Raw genomic sequence first — 10,458 nt, forward strand, 5'->3', positions numbered from 1 at the left:
AAGGGAAAGTGAGGTGGTCTCTGTAACCTCTAGACTTCTACTCTCAGAATAGCTGGGCTCTGGGGACTTAGAGAAAAGAGGGTCCTGGCAGGAGCATACAAAGAAGTTAAAGTTGAAAAGATGACTCTAAAGGACTATATAGGTACAAGGTCTTATTTCTATTAAATTAGCCAGTGGCTGGGATTGGACAAACCCGACTGGGAGAAGCTTGTGGAACTATAGGTACTACCTGAGTTTCCTAGTGCTGCTATAACAGAAATAGCCTAAGTGCATGGCTTTAAAAACACACATTTACTTCTCACAGTTCAAGGAGCTAGAAATCCAAATTCAGAGCACCTGCCCTAGGGGAAGACTCACTGGCTCTGTTGGCTCTGGGAGAAGATTTTGGTCTCAGTTTCTATAGCCCCATCATTCCGTGGACCTCTTCATATAGCAGATTCTGATCTGCTTTTCTACAAATAATTTAGAAGTGATCAGATTTTGGACACATCTTTCATTGACATTGTCTCATTAGCATAACAAAGAAAACCTTATTCCCAAACAGGATTACTTCCAGAGGTATGTCTCTCTCTCTCTCTCTCTCTCTCTCTCTCTTTTTTTCAAAGCTTTTATTGTGCATTGAGTGATAGTTTACATGGGAGAACATCAGTTTTGCACTCATCCTATCGTATTTCTTATCACAGCAATGATTTCAGTCCCCTCCATGCATCACCATTCAACATTATTTGCTTCTATCCCTTTTGTTTTGTTTGTTGTTGTTGTTGTTGTTTTATATACACAAAAACACTCAGGAATATATAATCATTTAAACAACCCAAGGGCACATTCTACATGCCTACCTCCTGGCCACCAGCACACAGCCTTTCTCTTTCCATGAGTCTAGAGTCCTCAGCTGCTATATCTCTCCATGTCCACATCTGTGCCTCCATCTCTGGTGTCACTGCTTTTCTGGATAGGGTCCCACATTCCATTCATGCTCTTCTCCCTTGATGGTCCTAGGATCCTTTGTTCTTGGAATGTAAAATTAACTGCTCTCCTTTATGTTATAAAACTTCTACCTTTACAGTTGTGACAATTGCAATTAGTCATGATAACATTACTCACTATTGAATCTTAATAATCTTATCCCCATCTCCTTTCACCAGACCCATCTAGACAAGATGAAAACTATTTAGTGGGGAGTCTACCTTCCCCTACACACTCTGAAACTAAATGCCCTCTTGAAAATTTGTAAGCCAGCCATTTCATGCCTTTATGTTGTTGTTGTTAAGTGCCGTCAAGTCAATTCTGACCCATAGCAACCTTGTATAGGGTTTCCAAGGAGCAGCTGGTGAGCTTGAACCACCGACCTTGCCGTTCAAACAACTTTGCAGTCTGACGCATCAGCCCACAGCACCACATCATGCCTTTTTAGCACCCCATTTTAGGTTACCACTGTCTAAATTACCCATCTCTATCAACCCTGTGAACAGAGGAGATATGTTTGATCCTTGATGTCAAGACTCCTTCCCTCTCAGTTGCTGTTTTGAGTTACTACATCTGTAAATATATGTCAAGTTCATCGAATTATAGCAGTCTACACTTATTTCCCTTATCAAATTTTTTTATCTTCTTCTATTCCAGTTCTGAGCATCAAGCTATCGAAGCTAGGTTAAATGGGTACTATCTGCAAGTTTAGGCATTCTCCAAAAGGGATCTTGTAGATCAGGGATGGGGAATCTTTCCTCTGCCAAAATTTATAACATCATTCATGGGCCATACAAAGTTATCAACTTTAAAGTGAGTCTGCTATATTTGGTCAAATACTTAATTAACTCATCACTAATGTGAGGCTGGAGTTCTGGTGTGGCACTGTGGACTAATGAGCTGGACTGCAAGGTCAGTGGTTCAAGCTCACCAGCTGCTCTTCAGAAACCCTATACAGGGTAGCTATGAGTTGGAACCAACTTAACAGCACTTAACAACAACAACAACAATGTGATGGCTACGGAGTCCTGGTGTGACACTGTGGGTTAATGCACTGGACTGCAAGGTCAGTTTGAACCACAAAGGTCAGGGGTTTAAGCTCCTTGGAAACTCTATACAGAGTCACTGTGAGTCAGAACTGGCTCAATGGCACTTAACAAAATGTGATGGCTGGAACTGCAGTCGCCTGTCAGGGCCAGACCAAATGATTTCATGGGCCTTATATGGCCCACAGGCCGGATGTTCCCCATCCCTCTGTAAAGAGTTTCCAAGAGGGATCCTGTAGAGGGCTTCTAAGAGTAACCCTATATAGGGTTTCTAAAAGTGACTGGTGGGTTTCAAGCCAACTTTGAGGTTACCAATCCAGTACTTGCCACACCAGAGCCCTAGATGCATAGGGGTCAGGATTCCAACACATATTTTTTGGAGGAACACAATTCAATCCATAGCAGGTAGTAAGTACATGTTTCTGCAATAATGTCTTTCTTCATGGCTGTCCTCGATCTGTGATGATCTCTGGTCTTTGAGAAATGCTGGCAGAACAACTTAACCAGCCCTGGGCAACCACCTGAGGGATGTTGCAGTTAACCAGAGGCTATGGCTTCCCACCCCAAACTCTCTAAATAAGATGGCATAAGCAACAAAACATTTAAACGTTGTTTTGAATTTTATTTTCTACAACTTTATTTTAAAACAGCCCACAAACAAATGCTTCCAAATGACCCTTGTTGCCTTCTAAGTCTCAGAGGTCATGTAGTTAATCCAATGTTGCTCAGTGTGTGGCCTAGATCATCTTGGAGAGGATTGTGTGAAATACCTTCAGGACCAGTTTATAATCCAGGCAATAAAATGTCTTGTTACTTTATAGGGGTTTCCTTCCTCGCCTTCAACTTGATTTATCAGACCTGTTTCCCAATAACTTTTGACCCTTTCCAAATACCAAGTCCTCTGCCAAGCTGCTTTCTCAGCATCATTTAGAATGGCCCCCAGAGGACAGGATTGTTTAATGATGAAATGAAGGTATGATTGTCAGCAAAAGGGAGATAAAAATGCACAAAAGGGAGAAGAATCACTGCAGTCAAGTGATGGGAATATAGGTGGGTTTTCTCTTTTTAAATTCCTCATGTGAATAGAAATATTTTTGTGTTCAAATGTGTAGATAATCAAATCTACCCTCAGAAGGAGAAGATGTGACATCATTCATGTTAGTACCAAAAAAAGTGCTACAATAAAGGGAAATTATCCCTGAAATACCATTATAAAATAGAAACTTGAGGGGGAAAGAAAGGAATAGCCAGAAACATCACCATAGAAAGCTTGCAAGTCCATCGTCTACCTATAACTGATTGTTGTTGTTGTTGTTGTTAGGTGCCATTGAGTCAGTACCAACTCATAGTGACCTTATGCATAACAGAATGAAACACTGCCCGATCCTGGGCCAACCTCACTACTGTTGCCACGCTTGAGTCCATTGATGCTGCGACTTGGCCAATCCATCTCATTGGGGGTCTTCCTCTTTTTCTCCGACCCTCCACCTTACCAAAAATGATATCCTTCTCCAGTGACTGGTCCCTCCTGACAATATGTCCGAAGTAGGAGAGATGAAGTTTGGCCATCCTGGCCTCCAAGGAGCACTCTGGCTGTACTTCTTCCAGAATGGATCTATTGGTTCTTTTGGCAGCCCATGGTACTTTTAATATTCTCCTCCAACACCATAACTCAAAAGCATCAATTCTTCTACAGTCTTTCTTATTAACTGTCCAGCTTTCGCATGCATATGGGGTTATTGAAAATACCATGGCTTGGATCAGGCACACTTTAGTCCTCAAGCTGACATCTTTGCTCTTCAACACTTTAAAAAAGGTCTTGTGCAGCAGATTTATGTAATGCAATACATCATTTGATTTCTTGACTGCTGCTTCCATGAGTGTTGATAGTTGATCCAAGAAGTGTAAAACTGATTGCAATGCCTAATGGGGCTACAACATGCCTAGTGAAGGAGGCTTCCTGCAGAGCCTCTGCATTACATAAGACCATAGGTGGAATCCTGAACTCCATCCAGAATCTTCTGAGGTGGGAAATTTCCACCAGAAAGGACAAGCAGACCAGCCTGAAGCAGCTAGAAGAACAGAAGATACTTCTTGAAAGAAAGACCAACAGGAAAAATACAAACAATAACAGCAGTCCAACTCACTACTACAAGAAGAAGCAAGATGCTCGCCCAGGAGACATGAAGGCAAGTGGTCAGGTCTCCTCAGGGCAAACCCCCTTCCAAGACTGAGACTCAGTGGGAATACAGGAACAGACACGTGCTCTGACTGGTTACCATATTGGTCACCAATAAGGGCAAGTGAGGGAAAAACAGCAATGAAGCTGTAGCTAAGTCCAACCATGTTCAATACACTCCTGTGAACCTAGGTGGAGACCTGGTTGGCCAGCAGTTTGGCAAGACCTGGAGACTCCTGAGCCCAGAGTCAGTGACCTAGCCACAGAGGACTAGAGTAGAGAGTGAAGCGTCTAGCTGATAAGAAGAGAGGGCATATGCACAAGAACACCCACACTTACAGATAATACCCACTTGACCTGGATTCAATGGTTGGATGATCAGAGCTCAACTAGAAGTAGAAAAAAGAGGGAAAAAAAGAGTGATCTGATACAATTTGATGAACTTGACCTACACCTATGGATGCAGTAGCTCAAAAGAGGGAACAAATCTTTACAGTGAGGATCATCCCCACCCCCCCACCCCCAATACACAGGGTAGACAGGGATGGGTAACTTGGACATTGGCTACCCAAAATAGGGTGGCGGGGAGAGCTACAAAGGCAAGAAGTGACTGGCTTACATGCTTTCAAGAGGGAGCATAGATCCAGAGGGTGCGGAGGAAGGTAGAATCTCCAGTGAGTAGTATCCAATCTGTCTGGGTGATGAAAGGAGATGTGGATAGCACTCATGTGATACCATAATGATTGATTACTATCAGGACTGACTGTGAGGATTGGAAATGTAAAGTTAGACATTTTGAAGCTATAGGAGGGGAGTGATTGACTTTGCAGTACAGGAGTGGAGGGCCCTGGGACCATCAAGGGAGAAGAGTGGCGTATAGGGCCCTACCCAGAGAAACAGTGACACCAGAGATGGAGGCAGAGACGATGATGTGGAGAAATGGAGTGGCTGGGAACTCTAGACCCAGAGAGGGAGAGGGACTGTGTGTTGACAACCAGGGGGCAGGCTTGCAGGGTGTACCATTTGGTTGGTTGATGATGCATGGAGGGGATTGGAACCAAGGCAATGTAATGATATACAATAGGATGAATGTAAAGCTAATGTTCTCCCATGTAAACGATCACATAATTCACATAAAACATTTTTTTAAAAGGGGGGGGGAGGGAATTAAAGGCATCCAAATTGGCAAAGAAGAAGTCATACTCTATTTGCAGACAGTATGACCCTATACTTAAAGAATCCCAAAAACGTAGCAAGAAAATTATTGAAACTCATTGATAGATTTGGCAAAGTGGCAGAGTACAAGATCAACATCCAAAAATCAGCTGCATTACTTTACGCTAATGAAGAGAACTCTGAATAAGAAATCAGGAAAACAAGAGCCACCCAAAAGATTAACTACTTGGGAGTAAATCTAACCAGAGAAACAAAAGACCTATACAAAGAAAACTACAAAACACTACTACAAGAAACCAAAAAAGACCTGCAGAAATGAGAAATGGAGGACTATACCATGCTCATGGATAGGAAGACTTAACATTGTAAAAATGTCAACACTATCCAATCTATAGATACTATGCAATCCTAATCCAGATTCCAACATCATTTTTTTTAAAGATGAAAAACTAGCCACTAATTTTATATGAAAAAGACAGAGACCCCAGATAAGCAAATCATTATTTTAAAAGAAGAGGAAAGTAGAAGGCCTCTCACTTTCTGATCTCAAAAACTACTAGGTACACAATTGTCAAAACAGCTTGGTACTGTTACAATGAAAGACCCATAGATCAGTGGAACAGGATAGAGAACTCATAACTGAGAATCTATCTGCAGTCTTTCGTCAGTTGATCTTTGACAAAGGGCCCAAATGCATTAAATGGGGAAGAGATAGTCTCTTTAACAAATGTTACTGGCAAAATTGGAAATCCATTTGCAGAAAAATGAAACAAGACCCATATCTCACACCATATACAAAAAGAAACTCAACGTGGATTAAAGACCTAAATGTAAAACCTAGAACTATACAGATCATCAATGAAAAAAATAGGGACAAACTTAGGGGCTCTGATATGTGGCAAAAATATACATTCAAACATAAATGAAAACACACAAACAGAAGACAAAATAGATGACTGGGACCTCTTAAAAATTAGACACTCATAGGATTTCAGCAAAAGAGTGAAAAAAGAACCCATAGATTGTGTGTGTGGAGGGGAATAGGATTACTCTCTAAATATATAGAACACTTCAACAACTCAATAAGACAAGTAATCCAATTAAATGGACAGAAGACATATGAACAGACACTTCACCAAGAAGACATTCAGGTGGCCAACAAACATATGAAGAAATGCTCAAGATCATTAGCCATTGGTGGTGGTGGTGGTGGTTATGTGCCGTGGACTTGGTTCTGACTCATAGCAACCCTGCAAATTAAAACAATGAGATATCATCTCACTCCAGCATTAATAGCAAAGTTCCAAAAAACAGAAAACAACAAATGCTGGCAAGGGTATGGAGAAACCAAGGCCCTCCTACACTGCTGGTGGGGTTGTAAAATGGTGCAACCATTGTGGGAGATGGTCTGGTGCTTTCTCAAAAAATTGGAAATAGAAATATCATATGACCCAGCAATAGGTCTACTGTGTATCTATCCTCAAGAAATAAGAGCCATGACATGAATAGATATATGCACAACCATGTTCAGTGAAACACTATTCACAATAGCAAAAAGATGGAGACAGCCTAAATGCCCATCAACAGAAGAATGGTTAAACAAACTTTGGAAAATACACACAAGGGAATACTAGGAAACTTTGAAAGAATAACAATGAATCTGAAAAACACCTCACAATATGGATGAACCTGAAGGACATTAAATGCTGAGTGAAATTAGTCAATCATAAAAGGACAAATATTGTATGAGACAACTGTTGTAAAAAGTTAAGAAAAGGTTTTCTTAATAAAAAACATGATGGTTACAGTTGGTGAGGGGAGGAATTATTCTGGGCTAGATGGTAGACACATGTTAACATGGGTGATAGGGCAGACAATATACAACAAGACAGAGGTTGGCAGAGGAAAGATGAAAGTAGGGGGAAGCACAGGGAGAGTTAAAGTGAATAGAGATAAATACTTTTAACTGCTGGTACATGGAGGGGATTGCAATAATTGTAATGAAGCAAAGTATATGATTTGTTGAATATAAACCTGATGATCTGCTCTGTAAACCTTCACTCAGCTCACAATTAAAAGGTTTCTTTTTAATGTGCTAGAGAGTGGGCCAATGTCCAAAGAGAAAAGACCCCCATTTTTTTTTTTTTTTTTTAAGCAGGAGTAAAGCATGAGGAGTCCCTGGGCAGTGCACATGGTTAACATACTTAGTTGCTAACTGAAAAGTCAAAGTTTGAGTCCATACACGTGGCTCAGAAGAAAAGCCTGGTAATCTACTTTAAAAAAATCAGCATCTGAAAACCTTTTAGGACACAATTCTACATGGGATCACTCTAAGTCAGATTCAACTCAATTGCAACTGATTTTTGTTTTGTTTTTTTTTAAAGCTACCTATCACTCTGTTCTGAAATGACTCCAGGAAGGAGCTTGCCTCCTCCAGGTCTTCTGTTCTCAAAAACTCAAACCAGATCTTTTGCCATCAAGTCTATTCCAATTAATAGAGACTCTAGAGGAAAGAGTAGAACTGCCCCATAGGATTTTCAAGGTTGTAATCTTTACGGAAGCAGACTACCACATCTTTCTTTCATGAAGCAGTTGGTAGGTAGCAGCTGAGCACTTAAACACTACACCACCAGGGCTCCTTCTAGTCTCACATCTACTGCCCTCACACCTCTCCTAGTTCTGGAACATTCCACAGCACAATCTGGGTCTTTCTGACCTGGCCCTCCGGAGCTGGCCCGCTCCTCTGGCAGCGAGAACAAGGGCTACGGCAAGTAGTGGTTCTGCTGGCCAGGAGGCTGCTGAGGTGGCTTTTTAATCCTCCAGCCGTGCAGTTTAGTGATTGCTTTTATTAGGAAATGTAATGAAAAAGACTATATGAAGCCCCTGCCAGAAGGAAAAAAAAAAAAGCTAATAAGATTTTGCACCAAGTGTGGCGAGAAAAGAAAGAGGGGAAAAAAGCACATTAGGAGTCAGATAATGAGATAAATGAAAGACCGCAGGGAAGATCATTTTTGCAGACTTGCTGGATGGTTGTAAAATTTTTAATTTGCTGAATTCTCTTTTTTCGTTGTCTCTGACTCTCCCCATCTCGATCTTTCCCTGTCTTTGTACTGCTCTGAATCTTGTCTGTCTTTCTCTCTTTGCCTCTCCCCCTCTTCCCTGGTGTCTCTCCCACGGTTTCAGCTTTTGGCTTTTCAAATCTGTGTGTGTAGGTGTGTCCTTTCACCCTGGCCAAATCGCCTCTCAAGACTTGGGTAGGAGCTGAGATCCTCCGTAGGAAGGGCCCACCCAGTCAGAGGACAAAGAGCTGCCTCTCCCTGTTTTGCCTTCTAGGGAGCCGCTGTGATGCTGCTGGGTTGAAGAGAGGAAGAGGGAGAGATCAAGGGGAGAAGCGAGGAGTGTGGGGAATAGAATGATGGAGTGAGGACAGGAGATCAAAGACCAGAGAAATAAGGAGGAAGAGAAAGCCCCCGCTGCTCCCGCAAATCGATTCTCAGCAATGCCCGCCTTCCCATCTGTGCTCTGTGCTGCTGAGCAGAATGCCACCTCGTTGGGACGCCAGGCTCTGGGGCACTGGGCAGGCTTGCAGGCCAGGCTACTGGAGACCACGAGGCCTGGTCTGGCCTCTGAGGAGCAGTCTGGCTTTTCACCTTCCGTGCTCTTAGGCAGTCTTCTCCAAATTTTCATTTCATGAAATTTCATTTCATGACTTGCTTTGACAGACTTGGGAATTCCGTAGTGTTTTATTGCTCCCATACCCAGGCTCACAGCTGCAGTCGGAGGGACCGAGGGTAGACAAAATGAGTAGCTTCCCCATGGGTGGGCAGCCTGTGAAGTAAGAAGGAACGAATGGCTAAGGATGGAGACTTAATGTTATTAGGAAAATCACTCCCCATCTTCCATCCCTTGTTCCTTCCTGTGTTTTCATCACAGGGAAGTCATCTCTGTCCATGCTCTGCCTCCTGCAAAAGTCTGCTGCTGCTTACCTAGGGAATGGGCGTTTCCTACACTGGCTATCACAGAAGATGAAACAGCCATGAAAACTAGCAATATCCATGGGAATAAAAGGACTTATGAAAAATCAAGCAATAGACTTTATATGTATCAATGAACCCTCAGAGGTACAGGAAAGCCTCCAGGAACCAGTGAGTCTGGAAGTGGAGCTTCCAAGCTAGATTAGGATGGGCCAGTTCCAAGAGAGAGGAGGGGTCATAGTCAAGAGGGAGGGGTTGCTACTTGATGTGGAATAAAATAACTGACTCGGAGCTGGGAATTAGAGCTAATTCACATTATGCTTTCTGTGCTCAGGGCACTGCACAGAGAACCTGAGGATATTTACTTATTTAATTGTCACCATGACCCTAGAAGTTTGGTACTGTTATTTTATTAATATTTCCATTTTACACATAAGGAAATGAGGTTCGATGAGAGGTTAAATGAAGGATCCAGGATTACAAATGCAGAAGCCCGCCACCAGAGTCTGTGCTCCTAATCACTTCTCTACTCCCTCTCCAGGGCAAGAGATGATGGCAGGTTTGGCAAAGTATCAGAAACTAGTTGAGAGGAAAATCAGCACTGGTTAAGAACATGGCCTTCTGAGTCAGACACACTAATATTTCTTAGCAGTGTGACCTTGGATTGGATCCTTAGCATCGAACATCACCCCTCAAAGAGACTTGACAGCACTTAACAAAAACAAAAAGGTGAGGAGTGACTGAGGGCATGCAGGTTCAAACATCTAGCACAATGCTGGGCCTCTGAGCCCAGCCAATTTTTGACACTTATTCTCTGCTTCTCATGAGATAAAGTGACCATCTTGGGAGATTGGCAGCTGGCAAGCCTCAACTTCCCACCTCTCGTCTATCACCAAAGAAATTAGAGATGGACCCTCCCCGGGACCAACTTCATAAGCACACACAGTCCTGCAAACAGGCATCAAAGTCACACACACAAAGCAGATCCTCTCCTTAGCCTTGTTGCAGAGACCCCAGGGACTGTGTGTTGCTACAGGCCCCCGTGCCTTCTTCCTTCCCCCAGCCCCTGTTTTTCTCAAGCAGAAAGGAAAAGTTAACAATTCCCAGTCCTCTCTTG

The sequence above is a fragment of the Chrysochloris asiatica genome, unplaced genomic scaffold, assembly GCF_000296735.1.
Source record: "Chrysochloris asiatica unplaced genomic scaffold, ChrAsi1.0 scaffold00266, whole genome shotgun sequence".
NCBI classification, from domain to species: Eukaryota; Metazoa; Chordata; class Mammalia; order Afrosoricida; family Chrysochloridae; genus Chrysochloris; species Chrysochloris asiatica.